Source organism: Oncorhynchus nerka, linkage group LG19 (genome assembly GCF_034236695.1).
Source record: "Oncorhynchus nerka isolate Pitt River linkage group LG19, Oner_Uvic_2.0, whole genome shotgun sequence".
NCBI classification, from domain to species: Eukaryota; Metazoa; Chordata; class Actinopteri; order Salmoniformes; family Salmonidae; genus Oncorhynchus; species Oncorhynchus nerka.
In genome coordinates this window covers 8158254-8176325 of record NC_088414.1, presented here as the reverse complement: position 1 = coordinate 8176325, position 18072 = coordinate 8158254, and the positions used below count along the sequence as shown (strand labels likewise).

General features: G+C 42.7%; 1 pseudogene; it reads right to left on the bottom strand.

Moving 5' to 3' along the window:
* Positions 1-5175, bottom strand: part of LOC115147158 (microtubule-associated serine/threonine-protein kinase 1-like) — a 166558-nt pseudogene extending 161383 nt beyond the window's left edge.
* Positions 5176-18072: the final 12897 nt, after the last annotated feature.

The following is an 18072-nucleotide window of genomic DNA, read 5'->3' as shown; positions in this document are numbered from 1 at the left end:
TTAGCGTAATTTCCCAGATATAAAAATGTAATTTCAACAAAATAATGTTTCAGGAATGCCAGTGTTACCTGTTTCTAACTACAGAAACCATCTGGTGTGGGTGTCATGGCTTGCTGAAATGACATGGAACAACTCAAAAAGGTAAAACCACATCCTTTTTGTCAATCATCCCACCAGGATGTTGGAAATGTATTGCTACGTTTTAGGACACTGAAATAATCTGCTGTGTAAATTGCAGAGGGGCACAGGATCATCCGTTTTATTACTCTGGACAAAACTCTGAGTTGTGTGTGAGCAACTGCAACAATGTTTTCCAAGTTTGCCGATATTTCATAGAATCAAAACTTCCGTCTCCAAATAAAAATAACTGTTTAATTTACAAGGGCTCTTTCCAACATAGTAGCCTCCAGGACCTGTCCAGGACCTGTCCTTACATGGCAAACATACATAACTAGCCAGCTTTCATGAGATAGGTATAGACAGACAGTACTGCTAAGATGCAGCTGGACTGATGAACACAGCGTTCAATTCCAATTTGCAGCATTTCATTTTTCATGCAGTAGACCCCCCCCCCCAATGGCCAAAAAAACTCAGGATGATTTTGTGGTACTGTAAAAACATGCAACTACCAGTTAAGACTCCACTCACAGATAGATGGTACCCATTTTTAGAATTAAAATGACGTACGTACGTGGGCAGGCAGTTGTTCATAAACAAAGATGTGCATAAAATCAGCTATGGGGTGTGTTCCATTTGAAATACAAGCACAGCCTGAGGAGGAGATGTCACAGACAAGCCACTCATCCCAGAAGCCTTTCCATATTTAACGCCCCTAAATGGCATGACATAGCTAAAGTTGCAGGTCAGAGATTAGAGGCCAGGCCGTGTCACTGGCTCATGTCCCCAATGGTGGTAACCTGACATGGCGTGTTCAATTAGCTCTGCATAGGAGTCGCCTTTAAATACAGATTTAGCATCAGATTACCCTACTCCCAAATATTAACCTTAGACATTAGGCAGGTGAATAATATAAATCCTGAATCAGGGGTTAGGGACAACGTCCACCTTCATAATCAAATCAATCAAATGTACAGTATTTTATAATAAATTAAAATGGAATTGTCTCCATATTGCTTGAACCTATCCAGTCTCTTCAGATCTACCTACGACACGGGTCGGGCTAGGGTTCGATTTGGAATTCAGCAGTAGTTTCGTAGAGCCAACCCAGTTTCTCCAGAGAAAAAGCTTGGATGATGCCTGGGGTACGTTCACAACAACTTAACAGCTGTGGGAATGTCGAAGACAAGAGAATGATGAAGGTAAATTGTGACTCAGATAATCGTTTGAAAAGTTGCAGATCATGAAGGCACCCACAGGCTAGATCAGCAAGGTTAAACCCAAACCAATTGAGCTGATCAGAACCAGTGAAGACAAAGAAGAACATCAAGACGAAGCAGCTGCTTTACAAATGGGATGCACTGTTGAGCGATACATCCCAAAAGGGGTTTGTGCTGATTGTACAGAGATTGTGACAGCCGGGTAAATGGCGTCAAAGAGAGAAAGAGGGCTTGAGTCAGTTAAAAATGTTGGGGGAAAAAGGGAGATGATTTTTTTAAAGAAGAATGGTAGAAAGTGTAAGCAGAGTGAGCTGTACACCAGATCTAAGACAGGAGGAGAAATTGAAGTGAATGAGGGCGAAGTATCAGAGCTGGTAGGTTTGGTGGATTTCTCTGAGCTTGGGGCTAACAAAGAGGGTCAGGATGGAAAAAAGTGGACCCTTGCCTTTTGGCTGATCCATTTGTGGAATAAGGGTGGGTGAAAACAGAGTTGGGTGCTGCGGAATCGGTGAAGGTAGCCAGAAGTGGTCTTGTGATAATTGTTTGCGTTTCTGCTGGTCAAAAGGAGCAGGCACTCCGCCTTAAACAAACTGGGACAAGAGGGGTGAATTGTCTTGCTCTCAAGGATAGGGCGCAATTGAGGAGTAATTACTGAGGTAAATGTGAAAGTTTGACCAACTGAAGGGGAAGATACCCGGTGTTTGTGGCGCTCGTCTGACGGCGCGGCGCAGACAGAGTGGCGTGTGTGGTAAAACAGAAGAGTCGTTGTCTATCCTTTGGAGTTCTGATATTGAGTCTTTGCCCGACAAGGTGATGTTAGCATATAGAAGGTATCCGGTGCGAGCTTCTGTGCCGAATACATTGCATTGTTACACGCGTCAAGCGTTTGGGCATGTGGCAGCAATGTGTAGGAGGGAGGTTCCTAGGTGTGAGAAGTGTGCAGAAGTGCATGAGACAAAGGAATGTGTAGGAGGGAGGTTCCTAGGTGTGAGAAGTGTGCAGAAGTGCATGAGACAAAGGAATGTGTAGCATTGGGGAAAGTAGTGGTATGTGTTAATTGGGGCTGGGGACCAGAAATGTCCAGTGCGAGAGTGGCAGTTTAAGGTTTCCAGGGTTAGAGTAGTGCAGAAGTTGTCGCAAGCTGAGGCAGTGAAGAAAGAGGAAGATGGCTCAAGGAGAGGAGTGGTGTGAGTAGTAGATCAGTACCAGTACAGAGGGATAGATCAACAAATGCTATGTTTCAGTAAGATTGGATTTGTAGTATTTATAACAGAAAATTGAGGTTGTGGTGACAAAGGCAGAGAGGTATTTGGGTGTGCCAGACTTTAAGTCAGAAGAGTAGTCTTCTCAACAAAGCCTGGATACATACACCACAGTTCAAAAGTTCAGGGTCACTTAGAAATGCCCTTGTTTTTGAAAGAAATTTACTTTTTTTCTCCATTAAATAACATCAAATTGATCAGAAATACAGTGAAGACACTGTTAATGTTGTAAATGACTATTGTAGCTGGAAACGGCTGATATTTTGGAATATCTACTTAGGCTTCCAGAGGAACATTCTCAGTAAACATCACTCCATCACTCCTGTGTTCCAATGGCACGTTGTGTTAGCTAATCCAAGTTTATTATTTTAAAATGCTAATTGAGCATTAGAAAACCCTCTTGCAATTATGTTAGCATAGCTGAAAACTGTTGTCCTGATTGAAGGCTATTCCATGTGAAAAGTTGCCAAGAAACTGAAGATCTCGTACAAAGCTGTGTACTACTCCCTTCACAGAACAGCGCAAACTGGCTCTAACCCGAATAGAAAGAGGGGGAGGCCCCTGTGCACAACTGAGCAAGAGGATAAGTACATTAGTGTGTCTAGTTTGAGAAAGATGCCTCAAGTTCTCAACTAAATACTACCCGCAAAACACCGGTCTCAACGTCAGTGACGAGGCGACTCTGGGATGCTGGACTTCTAGGCAAAGTTCCTCAGTCCAGTGTCTATGTTTTGCCCATTATAATATTTTATTTGCCAGTCTGCGATATGGCTTTTTCTTTGCAACTCTGCCTAGAAGGCCAGCATCCCGGAGTCGTCTCTTCCCTGTTGACATTGAGACTGGTGTTTTGCGGGTCAAACAGTTCTATTTTTGTTTCATCGGACCAGAGGACATTTCTCCAAAAAGTACAATCTTTGTCCCCATGTGCAGTTGCAAACCGTAGTCTGGCTTTTATTATTGCGTTTTTTGAGCAGTGGCTTCTTCCTTTCTGAGCGGCCTTTCAGGTTATGTACGGTACGAGCTTCTGGGACTCGTTTTACTGTGGCTATAGATACTTAGGCCTTGAAATATATCCACAGGTACACCTCCAATTGACTCAAATTATGTCAATTAGCCTATCAGAAGATTCTAAACCATGACATAATTTCCTGGAATTTTCCAAGCCATTTAAAATGCACAGTCAACTCAGTGTATGTAAACTTCTGACCCACTGGAATTGTGATACAGTGAAATAATCTGTCTGTAAACAATTGTTGGAAAAATTACACATCATGCACAAAGTAGATGTCTTAACAGACTTGCCAAAACTATAGTTTGTTTTAACAAGACATTTGTGGAGTGGTTGAAAAACGAGTTTTAATGACTCCAACCTAAGTGTATGTAAACTTCCGACTTCAACTGTATGTTCAAATCTTTCCAAAGCTTGAGTCAAGCCAAAAACACATACACCAATCAAGTCAATAGGCATGCTTCGAAGTGTGTTAATAAAACATTACATGAAGCTTATGTTATCACATAGGACTCGAGCAACAGGCTAGAGACTTGCCCTCACAAATTGACTTGGGGAATTCCAATATCCCCCTGACAGCTAACCATATGAACCGGTCAGTTTACTGTGTCACTATTATTGCTGGGGATTCTCTAATCCAAAAAATATTTCAACTGACAAAACTGTAAAGCTCGGGGGGTAATACGTTTTTATTCAGCTAAAATATTATACTCTGAATAATACTTTAGCTGAAATAAAGTAACAATTTCTTATTTCTCACAAGCAGTGCGCACACATACACAACAAGGCATGATGGTTGTCACCTTTGCGAGGGCGCACACACACACACTTGCCATTCAAGCCACTCCACCCAAAGACATTATTACTAACGTTTAATGGGTCAATTACCATTTTGTCGTCGCCTCCTTCCCCATGTTCTTTATTCCCCGGTTCCACCGCCTCGTCTGCCACACTCTTTTCTTCCTTCCCTTCTGTTTTTAGAGTGACGAAGTCTGAAGTGTGTTGATTGTTGAAATACTCGTAATATTGGTGCACTTCTTCTAAACAGATATCTATACCTTCTCCCTCTGACAAGGTTTCGGAGCCTGAAGAGGACTGGCTCCCGCTGTCGCTTCCAAAAGTCTCCAAGTGTTGCGCTTCCATAATGTCAGAGTCCACTAACACCCATCACGCCAGTTTAGGTTGATCAATATAAGTCACCGCGTATTATTGGTTAAAATGTTAACCCAGAGTAATGTCTACCTGTACACCGTTTAAGTCATATTGCGGTTTGAATGCATCGTGTTGCACGAAGACCGTTGAAAAGTTCCATTCAGTGGAAGTTCCAAGGCTACAACACGGACACAACCGTTTCATCCTTGGCTGCGTGAAATGCTGTTTGTAGCAAAAAGCGCCTGGAGTTGGTCTCATTTCATAACTCTGCCGACCAAAAGATCCGCTGTGCGCCGTCAATCTTGTAGTATGAATTCTAACAGACAGACTGACATGCACCAGTGGGGTGTATTCATAGTTTCCCCCAAAAAACTACTAATAAAAAAAACGAAATAATTAATCTTTCGTCTCTCTGTGTCATCATTTCCCTTCAATTCGCAAGAGGCAGACTGTATCTCACATGAGAAAAAACCCAAGCGAGCGAAACAACGCCCCTCTGTCTCTGGACGTGTAGGCCATCTATCTGATGCGGTCTGGTCCAAACGAGTATGACATTGTTGCTGCCCGTAGCATTGAAAGCAAGGGAAGCCAGCAAGCATTTGGCCTCCCTTGATAAAACAAAGTTTACAAAATTAGCCAATCAGCGTTGAGCTAAACTGGCCCTCCCCCAAAAAATACCATGGGAAGCCAGCTTGCATTCCTATCAAATCCCATTGAGAGCATACCTCATTAACATAAAAACTTGAATTGTTGCATCTCATTGTCCTGTTGTCTAGCTAGCTTGCTTAAATTGGCCCTTTTGTTGTGCCCCTGGCTTGAGAGGTAGCTAGCTGTAGAAGGCTAATGTTAACTAGCTAAAGTTATCCATTATTGGTAGTTTGGCTAGCAAGCAAGCAAGCATTTTAGCCAGGTAGCCTAGGACAACAAAAAATTGAAGCGTGTACTATGACGGAATGATAGACGTTTCGTCAACATGAGAGGATGGCGGCATTGGCGTTTAGTTTAGTAGGGGGAGTCAACATGAGAGGATGGCGGCATTGGCGTTTAGTTTAGTAGGGGGAGTCAACATGAGAGGATGGCGGCATTGGCGTTTAGTTTAGTAGGGGGAGTCAACATGAGAGGATGGCGGCATTGGCGTTTAGTTTAGTAGGGGGAGTCAACATGAGAGGATGGCGGCATTGGCGTTTAGTTTAGTAGGGGGAGTCAACATGAGAGGATGGCGGCATTGGCGTTTAGTTTAGTAGGGTGAGTCAACATGAGAGGATGGCGGCATTGGCGTTTAGTTTAGTAGGGGGAGTCAACATGAGAGGATGGCGGCATTGGCGTTTAGTTTAGTAGGGGGAATCAACATGAGAGGATGGCGGCATTGGCGTTTAGTTTAGTAGGGGGAATCAACATGTTTTTCTACTTGCACACACAGAAATCCAAACCATGACCAGCCACATCGTATTTAGCTTAAGTTGATTGGACTAAATTGTTTTTGATATCTTTTAGTTGTCACTGTATTAGACTAAGCAGAGGTGATTTGATGATGTTGAAATGGCGCTGGAATAGTGGAGGCAGCTCCTGTTTTCTTTGCCACTTGCGGTAAGTCTCTGTGGTTCTAAATCAATAGCTTAATGGTCCGTAAATGTCAGAAACATTCACTTGCTTGACCGTGCTGTAGGTCATGTAACTGTTTGTTACCTGCAATATGCTTTGTGGACTCCACCAGACAGATGTTGCTCTCCAGTTTTGTGATGAAACAAAGGTGTGGTTGAATTTATTCTGCCACTGTGTCTCTTTATTGTCTCGGCGTTTAGGCCGACAGGCTATATCACGGTCGCAAGGCATATGAACGAACAGGTTATAGAGCAAACAACGCAATCATCACAACACAGGTTCTAATATGGCTTTTTTTTGCAGGGGTGGGGCTTGGCTTCCCCAGTGATTTTTACCCACGCACCACTACTGACATCCACACTCATCATATTACATTGGTACCATGTGTGGAACACTCAATACGATGAGAGAGAATTGTGTGCGTTTTGCTCCTGTTGACACCCAGATCATTTTGATCTGAATTTCCAACCACATTTTAGCATGGAAACTTTTTTTGCATAGTGGTGCTTTTCCATCAAGATCCCTGCACCAGTGTGTCTCCAGTGTCTTATGTTAATGTCAGCTCTAGTGTTATTGTGTTTACATCAGAAGTTTGACACCAAAACTGCATTTCCAAAACTGGGGGTCGCGGCCTGATTTGAAAATGGGGTTACGAGAGAAACTCTGAAAGAAATGTGTGGTTAAAGTAGTCCTGTCTAGCTAGCTAGCTTACAAATGTTGCTCATATTCTAATAACACTATCTATCCAGCATATAGTTTATAATATGACTGCCTTCATATATTTGATTTCAATAATCAACTTTACCTCATTAATAAATGGATAAATAACCCCTTTGTTAATTTAAGAGTGTATTATTTTATTAAACACATTATTTCCTCTTGCATCTAGCTAGCATTTAGTTTGCAACAGCTAAGGTTTTTATGAACCTTGCTGTTTGCCACTCTGACCTCGGCAAACAATGTCGCAAAATACGAATTCGATCTCCCCTTGCTAATAGAGAGTTAGCAGTGTCAACGGTCAGCTAGTCATTTTTCTGATCAGGCAAAATCATGCAGCATTAATATGGATATAAATGTCAATGCAAAACAGCTAAAGCAAATAAAAAGGGAGCTAGTTAGTCATTTCAGAGTTTGATTTGGCTGGGTTAAGTTCTGTTAGCTGTTTGCTCAAATCCACATAAATCCACATTCTTTGCTTTCACAGGGAATATACAGTACCAGTCAGAAGGACACACATACTCATTCAAGGGTTTTTCTTTATTGGTACTATTTTCTACATTGTAGAATAACAGTGAAGGCATCACAGCTATGAAATAACAAATATGGGATCATGTAGTAACCAAAAAAGTGTTGAACAAATCAAAATATATTTTATATATATATTATAAAATATATATTTTTGGATTCTTCAAAGTAGCCACCCTTTGCCTTGTCAGCTTTGCACACTCTTGCACACTCTTGGCATTCTATCAACCAGCTTCACCTGGAATGATTTTCCAACAGTCTTGAAGGAGATCCCACATATGCTGAGCACTTGTCTGCTTATCCTTCACTCTACGGTCCAACTCATCCCTGTCACGTATACTCCCTCTCTGGCCTCTAGGTCATCAGGCTACTGATTATCCCGCACACCTCTCACCATCGTCAAGCACACCAGCACCTTATGTCACTCACCCGGACTCCATCACCTCCTGGATTATCTTCCCAATATCTATCACTACCCTTGGTTCTTTCCTCAGGTGTTTTTGACTCTGTTTCATGTCGATGCGTTGTTTGTGTTTCGTGTTTATTGTTTTGTTTATTTATTAAAACACTCACTCCCTGTACTTTCTTCCCGACTCTCATCGCACTCGTTACAATCCCAAACCATCTCAATTGGGTTGAGGTTAGGTGATTGTGGAGGTCAGGTCATCTGATGCAGCACTCCATTACTCTCCTTCTTGGTCAAATAGCACAGCCTGGAGGTGTGTTGGGTCATTGTCCTGTTGAAAAACAAATTATAGTCCCACTAAGCGCAAACCAGATGGGATTGGGGTATCTCTGCAGAATGCTGTGGTAGCCATGCTGGTTAAGGCCCTCTCCTATTCTCGCTATACACCAAGTCACTTGGCTCTGTCATAACCTCACATGGTCTCTCCTATCATTGCTATGCAGACGACACACAATTAATCTTCTCCTTTCCCCCTTCTGATGACCAGGTGGCGAATCGCATCTCTGCATGTCTGGCAGACATATCAGTGTGGATGACGGATCACCACCTCAAGCTGAACCTCGGCAAGACGGAGCTGCTCTTCCTCTCGGGGAAGGTCTGCCCGTTCCATGATCTCGCCATCACGGTTGACAACTCCACTGTGTCCTCCTCCCAGAGCGCTAAGAACCTTGGCGTGATCCTGGACAACACCCTGTCGTTCTCAACTAACATCAAGGCGGTGGCCCGTTCCTGTAGGTTCATGCTCTACAACATCCGCAGAGTACGACCCTGCCTCACACAGGAAGCGGCGCAGGTCCTAATCCAGGCACTTGTCATCTCCCGTCTGGATTACTGCAACTCGCTGTTGGCTGGGCTCCCTGCCTGTGCCATTAAACCCCTACAACTCATCCAGAACGCCGCAGCCCGTCTGGTGTTCAACCTTCCCAAGTTCTCTCACGTCACCCCGCTCCTCCGCTCTCTCCACTGGCTTCCAGTTGAAGCTCGCATCCGCTACAAGACCATGGTGCTTGCCTACGGAGCTGTGAGGGGAACGGCACCTCAGTACCTCCAGGCTCTGATCAGGCCCTACACCCAAACAAGGGCACTGCGTTCATCCACCTCTGGCCTGCTCGCCTCCCTACCACTGAGGAAGTACAGTTCCCCCAGTCAAAACTGTTCGCTGCTCTGGCCCCCCAATGGTGGAACAAACTCCCTCACGACGCCAGGACAGCGGAGTCAATCACCACCTTCCGGAGACACCTGAAACCCCACCTCTTTAAGGAATACCTAGGATAGGATAAAGTAATCCCTCTCACCCCCCCCCCCCTTAAAAGATTAAGATGCACTACTGTTCCACTGGATGTCATAAGGTGAATGCACCAATTTGTAAGTCGCTCTGGATAAGAGCGTCTGCTAAATGACTTAAATGTAAATGTAATGTAAATGTAAGTGTGCCTTGAATTCTAAATAAATCACTGACAGTGTCACCAGCAAAGCACCATCACACCTCCTCCTCCATGCTTCACGTGGTTCAACCACACATGCAGAGATCATCCGTTCACCTACTCTGCATCTCACAAAGACACGGCGGATGGAAACAAAAATCAAACATTTGGATTCATCAGACCAAAGGACAGATTTCCACCAGTCTAATGTCCATTGCTCATGTTTCTTGGCCCAAGCAAGTCTCGCCTTATTATTGTTGTCGTTTAGTGGTGGTTTCTTTGCAGCAATTCATCCATGGCCTGATTCACGCAGTCTCCTCTGAACAGTTGATGTTGAGATGTGTCTCTTACGTGAACTCTGAAGCATTTATTTGGGCTGCAATTTCTGAGGTTGGTAACACTAATGAACTTATCCTCTGCAGCAGAGGTACCTCTGGGTCTTCCTTTCCTGTGGCGGTCCTCATGAGAGCCAAGTTTCATCATAGCGCTTGATGGTATTTTGCAACTCTGGGTCTTCCTTTCCTGTGGCAGTCCACATGAGAGCAAGTTTCATCATAGCGTCTCACCTTTATGCTAAGGGTCAAAATGCACTTTCAATGGGGTTACGACTTCCAACATCACCCCAGCTATTCCTACTGAATCACTACATTGGTGGCAGGCAGTAGTGGGATAACCCCCCCAGTCTCTCAGGCCTGTGTTGGACGTGATTTTCCTTTAGCTTGTTCGTAATCAGATATCTCTATCAATGCTGAGCTCTTTTATCACATTGTTGTTAGCTGATGAGTTTTCTTTCCCTAATGCACTGTATCATCTGTAGATGTTGACTCGCATACTGTAATGAATGACATGCCTCTTAGCCTCTTAACTACTACCACACAAACACACACAGAGGTTAGGAGAATTGGGCACCGGAATCATTTGAAATAGTGATAGACAACTGAAAAACGGGTCTGTTTCATTTGAGGAAGTGAGTAATATGCGATGTCCCGGTGCTCGTTTACGCAATAATGATTTGTAATCGTTACAAAAGATGGATGCAACCAGCTCCAAAGCCTTCAGAAATGGGTCAACATACTGTAAAGTACACATGGAATTGTTTTAAAAAGGTTATACCAAGGATGATTTTGCTATTTGATTTGGAATTGTAAGACCCCTTGAAGTATAAAAAAATAAAATACAAAAAAAAATATTTGATGAACATTTTTCTTTGGCCTTACTGCTACAGTATTAGCCTATACAAGTGCATTGAATGACAGATTCACTACATGGAACAGCAGATAGTCCCTCCCCCAAAAATTGGAAGGAAGTTTGTTCTGAAATATCGCTCCTATTTCTGAGAGATATTAGAAAGATCAGGAAATTGTACCATTTATGTTTTAGATGTATTCTACCCCTTACTCTTGTCACTAAACAGACTCTATATATACAGTACATTACAATCATATCTTATTTGTCACATGCCCCGAATATACACAGGTATAGTAGACTTTACAGTGAAATGCTTACTTACAAGCCTTTACCAACAATGCAGTTTTAAGAAATAAGTGTTAAGAAAGTATGTAATAAAATAAACTGAAGTAAAAAAGAGAAATTGAAAAATAAACAATTAAGGAGCAACAATAAAATAACAGAAGCGAGGCTATATACAGGGGCTACCGGTACAGAGTCGAGGCAATTGAGGTAATACTGTATGTAGGTAGAGATAAAGTGACTATGCATGGATAATAAACAGAGGGCAGCAGAAGCGTAAATATGGGGGTGGGGGAGGGGTGCAATGCAAATAGTCCAGGTAGCCATTTGATTAGCTGTTCAGGAGTCTTATGGCTTGGGGGTAGAAGCTGTTAAGAAGCATTTTGGACCTAGACTTGGCACTCCAGGTATCACTTGCCATGCAAGTAGCAGAGAGAACAGTCTATGACTAGAGTGACTGGAGTTTTTTTCCCATTTTTAGGGCCTTCCTCTGACACCGCCTGGTATAGAAGTCCTGGATGGCAGGAAGCTTGGCCCCAGTGATGTACTGGGCCGCACGCACCACCCTCTGTAGTGCCTTGCGGTCGGAGGCTGAGCAGTTGCCATAACAGGCGGTGATGCAACGAGTCAGGATGCTCTCGATGGTGCAGCTGTAGAAAGTTTTGAGGATCTGAAAACCCATGCCAAATCTTTTCAGTCTCCTAACGGGGAATAGGCGTTGTCTTGCCCTCTTCACAACTGTTTTGGTGTGTTTGGACCATGATAGATTGTTGGTGATGTGGACACCAAGGAACTTGAAGTGCTCAACCTGCTCCACTACAGCCCCATTGACCCTACAGCCCCTTCAATCATCTCCTGTGTCTTGATCACGTTGAGGGAGAGGATGATATTCTGGCACCACACTGCCAGGTTTCTGACCTCCTCCCTATAGGTTGTCTCATCGTTGTCGGTGATCAGGCCTACCACTGTTGTGTCGTCGGCAAACCTTAATGGTGGTGTTGGAGTCGTGCGTGGCCTTGCAGTCATGGGTGAACAGGGAGTGTTCCCTCCCCTGGGGGTCCCACATGTTGAGGATCAGCATGGCATATTCTTTTTAATCCATTTTAGAATAGGGCTGTAACATAACAAAATGTGGAAAAGGGTAAGGGGTCTGAATACTTTCTGAATGCACTGTATTTACCCCAGTGGTCAAAACCGGTTGGAAGATATATTTTATATTGTTTTTTGACTGTCTTTTCATCCAAAAAGTATTGTGTTCACATGCTGTTTGTTATTTCCTGTCAATTCATGTCCAATTAAGATCCTGCTGAGGCAAAGATCCTGCAATGGCTTGTTGTAATGTACCTCCTTTGGTGCTTAGTAATGATCATAACAACTCAATGATATCGTTTAGATTTGGTTTTTTATTTAATCCATGTAGATGTATTTATTTGATTAATTTATTGAATCCATTACTATCATTTACAGCATGCACTATGATCATGTTATTTTTCCATTTACCTGTGATTCCCCCCTTTCTGAGGAAGTGAAGGGAGATATGTATTTATTTGTCATATTGAATATTGTGTTATGGTGCAATGCTCAATGGCCTGCTTCTTGACATTTGTACTATCATGTTGTCCACTAGGGTGTAGTGTCAACCAAGAGAATAATGCCAAATACAGCATGAGTGATAGGGACCAGTTCTGACAGGGGTGTCAAATTCAATTCCTGGAGGACCCAGTGTCGGTGGGTTTTCATTCCTACCTTCTATTGGATTGATCAATTAAGGTAATTGATTGGTTGAGATTAGGAACTCCCCTCTACTTGTTAATAGGTCTTAATTGGACATGAATTGAAAGGAAATAACAAACACCCTATGAGCACAATACTTTTTGGTTGAAAAGACAGACCATTTTGATCACTGGGGTAAATCCAGTGCATTCGGAAAGTATTCAGACCCCTTCCCTTTTTCCACATTTTGTTACGCCCTATTTTAAAAGTTTATTTCTTTTTTTTTTATCCTCAATCTACACGCAATACCCCATTATGACAAAGCAAAAACAGAGTTTTTGAAATTTGCAAATGTATTTAAACAGAAAACAGAAATACCTTATTTACATAAGCATTCAGACCCTTTGCTATGAGACTTGAAATCGAGCTCGGGTGCATCCTGTTTCCATTGATCATCCTTTAGATTTTCCTGCAACTTTATTGGAGTCCACCTGTGGTAATTCCTTTGAATGGACATGATTTGGAAAGGCACACACCTGTCTATATAACGTCCCACAGTTGACGGGGCATGTCAGAGCAAAAACCAAGCCATGAGATTTAAGAAGTTGTTCGTAGAGCTCCGAGACAGGATTGTGTCGAGGCACAGATCTGGGGAAGGGTACCAAAACATTTCTGCAGCATTGAAGGTCCCCAAGAATACAGTGGCCTCCATCATTCTTAAATGGAAGAAGTTTGGAACCACCGCCTGGCCAAACTGAGCAATCGGGGGAGAATGGCCTTGATTGGGGAGGTGACAAAGAACCCAATGGTCACTCTGACAGAGCTCCAGAGTTCCTCTGTGGAGATGGGAGAACCTTCCAGAAGGACAACCATCTCTACAGGACTCCACCAATCAGGTGTCTGGTAGAGTGGCCAGATGGAACCACTCCTCAGTAAAAGGCACATGACAGCCGGCTTGGAGTTTGCCAAAAGCCACCTAAAGGACTCTCCGACCATGAGAAACAAGATTCTCTGGTCTGATGAAACCTAGATTGAACTCTTTGGCCTGAATGCCAAGCGTCACGCCTGGAGGAAATCTGGCACCATCCCTACAGTGAAACATGGTGGTGACAGCATCATGCTGTGGGGAAGTTTTTCAGCGGCAGGGACTGGGAGACTAGTCAGGTCCTCAGACTGCGGCGACGGTTCACCTTCAAACAGGACAACAACTCTAAGCACCCATCCAAGACAAAGGCAGGAGTGGCTTCGGGACAAGCTTCTGAATGTCCTTGAGTGGCCCAGCCAGACCCCAGACCCCAGATCGAACATCTCTGGATAAATCTGAAAACAGCTGATACAGGTGTGCCAAGCTTGTGGCGTCATACCCGAGAAGAATCAAGGCTGTAATCGCTGCCAAAGGTTCTTCAACAAAGTACTGAGTAAAGGGTCTGAATACTTATGTAATTGTGATTTCATTTATTTTTATATTTATAAATATGGAAACATTTCTAAAAACCTGTTTTTACTTTGTCATTATGGGGTATTGTGTGTAGATTGAGGGGGGGAAACTATTTAAGCAATTTTAAAATAAAGCTGTAACTTAACAAAATGTGGAAAAAGTCAAGGGGTCTGAATACTTTCCAAATGCACTGTTAATTTATTTCACAGTTTTGTCTTAGTTCTCTTCTATGTAGACACATATATGAACAACTTATTTTTGCTTTCTAATTTTATGTACAAAATCCAACAATACTTAGAGTTTAGTACATTTGCTAAATAAACTGTAAGATTGAAAAATATTGTATACTATTCAGGCCTCTTTTTAGTTGTATTAATAGCCTGAGTTTTGAGTGTTGATTTTACAGTAATCTCCTAAAGATGATCAGTAAAACCTCATATGCACAACATAAGACCTCACATTTTCCTCACTCACTTTCCTCATTAGCCAGAGAAGGAAATGTATTTTGGAATCTTATTGTCTTACCATGTTCCCTCCATTTTGAATCACACATTGGGTTTATAGTTTAATCATACTCTCTCCACAATTGGAAAAGAAGGAAATTACTAACTAACTACAGTCATTAGGAAGATTTCATAAGTTCCATCACAGGTTCCATCATCAATAAGATATGTGAAGATTACTATGCTCTCTTAAAAGCATTGACATTATGGTGTACACTTCAAAGTGAGCTGTTATAACTCCTCAGAAGGTTACGATATCCTGTTCTCAAGAAAGACCAGCAGTTTCTAACAACAACCCACTTATCTTGCTACATGATCTTTTAGTCACCCACACATGACACTGATTTCCAGGTTGATAAGTACAGTATTTGGGTGGGGAATTTCACAAACACACACGCTTTTGCTAATTTAGCACAAATCAGTTTAGAAATGAGTTTAGTTTCAATGAGTAACTCAGCGAGGGTCCTCTCTTCATGTATGCTGTACAGGGACCACTATTTTTAGACAGGGGCTCAAAATGAAGTCGTGTTCAAAATTAACCCTATACATTTTCATATGCCACTCAGTGATGTAGTGGTAAAACCAAATAGGTGGCTAAACTCTGATCGCCGGTCATGGTGAAAAAAGCAACTCTTCCTATACTTTCAATGCATTCTTCTGCAAAAGGTGGGTAAACTGTTTGGCAAAGAAAAAGCCAAAAAATGGTGTTTACTTGCGTTAACCCGCAACTCCAACACTGTGAGATGTGCCTCTAAATGCAACATTCCAGATCCAACCCAAAATGAGTATATTTACATTGTTCAAAAAGGTGCTTTCGGGCAACTTCTGCCACCAATCAACAATGAACATCAGATACAGTAACAAAAATACAAAAAGCTGAATTACTGTACAATGACTTCTTTACTTCTCCCCTGTCAGCAAGTGCAGCAGTTTTGAGTTTACAATGAAGAGAGTAGAGCACACTAAACAGGGACATTTCTGTGTTAAGGTTTCGGTTTTCTCAGAAACTTATCCAAGTATGTGATCTGCTTTTAAATGAAACCACATTTTAGTTAGAAATGACTTACTAATGGAAAGTATGATATGGAAGTGATAATATATCGGCCCTTCTCAACTGACTGGAATCAAGTTACTAGCTTGTTCAACCTCTCTTTTGTATCGTCTGAGATCCCTAAAGACTGGAAAGCTGCCGCGGTCATCCCCCTCTTCAAAGGGGGAAGACACTCTAGACCCAAACTGATACAGACCAATATCCATCCTGCCCTGCCTTTCTAAAGTCTTCGAAAGCCAAGTTAACAAACAGATCACCGAACATTTCGAAACCCACCGTACCTTCTCTACTATGCAATCTGGTTTCCGAGCTGGTCATGGGTGGACCTCAGCCATGCTCAAGGTTCTAAACGATATCATAACCGCCACAGCCGTCTTCATCGACCTGGCCAAGGCTTTCGACTCTGTCAATCACCGCATTCTTCTCGACAGACTCAACAGCCTTGGTTTCTCAAATGCCTGACTCACCTGGTTCACCAACTACTTCTCAGATAGAGTTCAGTGTGTCAAATCAGAGGGCCTGTTGTCCAGACCTCTGGCAGTCTCTATGGGGGTGCCACAGGGTTCAATTCTCGAGCCAACTCTTTTCTCTGTATATTTCAATGATGTCGCTCTTGCTGCTGGTGATTCTCTCATCCACCTCTACGCAGACGACACCATTCTGTATACATCTGGCCTTTCTTTGGACACTGTTAACAAACCTCCAAACGAGCTTTAATGCCATACAACACTTCTTCTGTGTCCTCCAACTGCTCTTAAATGCAAGTAAAACTAAATGCATTCTCTTCAATCGATCGCTGCCCGCACCCTCCCACCCGACTAGCATCACTACTCTGGACGGTTCCGACCTAGAATATGTGGACAACTACAAATACCTAGGTGTCTGGTTAGACTGTAAACTCACCTTCCAGACCCAGATTAAGCATCTCCAATCCAAAATTAAATCTAGAATCGGCTTCCTATTTCACAACAAAGCCTCCTTCACTCATGCTGCCAAACATACCCTCATAAAACTGACTATCCTACCGATCCTTGACTTCGGCGATGTCATTTACAAAATATCTTCCAACACTCTACTCAGACTACATCCAGTTTGCTATCACAGTGCCATCAGTTTTGTCACCAATGCCCCATATACTGCCCACCACTGTGACCTGTATGCTCTCGTTGGCTGGCCCTCGCTACATATTCGTCACCAATCCCACTGGCTTCAGGTCATCTATAAGTCTGCTAGGTAAAGCCCCGCCTTATCTCAGCTCACTGGTCACCATAGCAACACCACCTGTAGCACGCACTCCAGCAGGTATATTTCACTAGTCATCTCCAAAGCCAACACCTCTTTTGGCCGCCATTCCTTCCAGTTCTCTGCTGCCAATGACTAGAACAAATTGCAAATATCACTGAAGCTGGAGTCTTATATCTCCCTCACTAACTTTAAGCATCAGCTGTCAGAGCAGCTTACCGATCACTGTACCTGTACACAGCCCATCTGTAAATAGCCCACCCAACTACCTCATCCCCATATTGTTATTTTTTTTGCTCTTTAGCACCCCAGTATCTCTACTTGCACATCATCATCTGCACATCTATCCCTCCAGTGTTAATGCTAAATTGTAATTATTTCGCCACTATGGCCTACTTATTGCCTCACCTCCCTAATCTTACTACATTCGCCCACACATTATATCGATTTTTCTATTGTGTTATTGTTACGTTCGTTGAAAGATGGATTGGACCAAGGTGCAGCGTGGTAGGTGTAAATTTGTCCTTTATTTTAAATTACACCGAAAACAACAACAAAATACAAAACCGAACATAAAGTTCTGCAGTGCTAGACAGCAACTATGTAAAAACAAGACGCCCCACAAACTAAAGGTGGAAAAAAGACTGCCTAAGTATGATCCCCAATCAGAGACAACAATAGACAGCTCCCTCGGAACCATACCCGGCCAACAAAGAAATAGATAAACTAGAATGCCCACCCAAATCACACTCCGACCTAACCAAATAGAGAAGTAAAAAGGCTCTCTAAGGTCAGGGCGTGACAGTTATTGACTGTACATTTTTTTATCCCATGTGTAACTTTGTTGTTTTTGTCGCAGTGCTTCACTTTATCTTGGCCAGGTCACAGTTGTAAATGAGAACTTGTTCTCAACTGACCTACCTGGTTAAATAAAGGTGAAATAAAATTAAAATAAAAGGTTTGGGACTAATAGCTGATCCGACCAAGCAACGACTTTCGGTAGGGCATGCTCATGTTTTAGCTTCAAAATACCAGACCAATCAGCCAAAGAATGGCCACACAGAACCTGTTTAACAAAATCAAACATGCATTCTCACAGCACAAGAAACAGAGAGCACTTTGAGATATCAGCTGATGTAAGAAGAGCTATATAAATAC